We start from the raw sequence: 2035 nt of genomic DNA, 5'->3' as shown, positions 1-2035 counted from the left end.
GATGAGCCACTTAACATTTATACTGATAGTGTGTATGCTTCACAAATTTTAAAGCTTCCCCTTATGAAGCTCCCATGTCTACTGTGCAACATCTTTTGTTATGTTTACAACATTTATTGTGGCAACGCGAAAAATCCATATATGTTAGTCATATTAGAGGACATCCCAAATTGCCAGGACCCCAGACACAAGAAAACACTACAGTGGATTCCCTGTCCCGAGTCATGTTAGTTCTTTCTGCTATGATCAAACTTTGCAATTTCTGGCTGCTCACTCCCCCTGACTGACAGCTAACGTTCCCAGTACACGGTGCCCTGTCTTGATCTCTGACTGCTCAGCAGGTCTCAGGCCAGCTGCCTAAAGGCTCTAGTTCGGGACAAAATAAAGGTTGTTCTTCCTCCAGCATCAAAGCCTCCGTGTGCCGGGCGGTGGTGGCGCACGCCTTTAATCCCAGCACTTGGGAGGCAGAGGCAGGCGGGTCTCTGTGAGTTCGAGACCAGCCTGGTCCACAAGAGCTAGTTCCAGGACAGGCTCCAAAGCCACAGAGAAACCCTGTCTCGGGGGGGGGGGGAGCCTCTGTGTTTGAAGAATCCAAGCACGCGCGTGCGAGCGCTTTACGCTGCCTCAAATTCAGTAAAAGAGAGTCTTGGAGAGTCTGTTGTTATGCAGTGGATTGGGATATAGAGAAAAAACTCAAGAATAAATTGAATAACAAGGGAAACGCAGACGCATAAAGTTATGATAAATAGTAAACTTATTTAAGTAAGAGAGTAATAATGAAAAAGCTAAAAAGTTGGAATACAAGGAGGAATTAACAACCCCCAAGCCCATGAGTGGATATAAATAGCCTCGGACACCCAAGACGCTGTACGAGCTGGAAGAAAATAAAAGAGAAAATGATCTTTCTTTAGAACTAAAGTAGATGTCCCCGAGGGGGTGCACCGTTCCTGGAGGCACTGCAATACCAGGTCGATGCGTGGAGTGGACGGAGCAAGCTCCTATTCCAACTCCTAGTTCCAAAAATCCATTTAATATATTGTCCTCGGATAGAGGACGTATCAGATATTAAACTGATAAGAACAGATACTACACTTGATGTTAGCCAAAAGGCCGAGAAGCGATAACTCTACCGACACACGCGCCCGCTACACTCACCAGCGCATACACTTTAACATCACGGTCGCCCACGCCCACGCGCCCGCGGACACGCGCCCGACACCGACTCTCGCGCTCTATCCTGACACCGCCACGTTTCCAGAGAAACCCTGTGAGTTCAGCGTGGGCCGAGGAGTTTTCGTTGTCCTTTTCGCTCCCAGAGTTCCTGGGAGCCGCGGCCACGGCCTCATTTGCATGCCCCGCCCAGCGCGCATGCCATCTCTGCCTCTGCTGTTCATCACAGCGTTGCCCGGACGCCCGCCCTTCTGCCCGATTCTTAGTATTTCGGAGTCGACAGTACCCAGAATGGGGTCCCTCCCCACCACACACTCCCGCCGCCCCATATCTAGTCCATTGGGCATCTCGTTTGGATCCGAGATGAGATCCGCGGCTGAGGGGAGAGCTGGTCAAGGGGTGGGTGGAGCCTTGGACTGGGGGGCCTGGAACTTTCAGTGGTAAACGTTGCTCTCTGGGGGTTTTTGCCCCATCCCGCCGCTCTTCGTTACTTCCTTTCCTTGTTTGTCTTGTTTTCACATGGAAGCCCAGACCTGAAATTTTCGGTGATCATCCTGCGTCAACCTGGTTGTTCCTTTCTAATACAGAGTAAATTGGGTGGCAGTTTCGCACACCTTTAATCCCGCACTGGGGAGGCAAAGGCAGGTGGATCTCTTAGTTCCAGGTCAACCTGGGCTACAAAGCATATTCCAGGACAGTCAAGGGCTCACACAGAAACTTTGTTTCGAAAAACAAAACCGAACCATCCAAACTACCAACAAATAAAAAATAAAAACAAAAAAAGCTGCAAAACAGAATAAACATCACTCTGGGCCGAGGACAGAGGTTCATGCCTGTAAAGCCATCATTCGGAAGGCAGAGGCAG

The 2035-nt window shown here is 49.7% G+C and overlaps 1 non-coding gene across 1 annotated transcript; it reads right to left on the bottom strand.

Annotated features, from left to right (window-relative positions):
- Positions 1-931: 931 nt before the first annotated feature.
- Positions 932-1122, bottom strand: LOC130878914 (U2 spliceosomal RNA). The gene has a single exon (XR_009057526.1). It is a non-coding gene; the product is annotated as a U2 spliceosomal RNA (small nuclear RNA).
- Between the last annotated feature and the right edge of the window lie 913 nt (positions 1123-2035).

The sequence above is a fragment of the Chionomys nivalis genome, chromosome 7 (genome assembly GCF_950005125.1).
Source record: "Chionomys nivalis chromosome 7, mChiNiv1.1, whole genome shotgun sequence".
NCBI lineage: Eukaryota > Metazoa > Chordata > Mammalia > Rodentia > Cricetidae > Chionomys > Chionomys nivalis.
The sequence above is the reverse complement of the archived record's forward strand: the minus strand, read 5'-3'. Positions and strand labels throughout refer to the sequence as shown.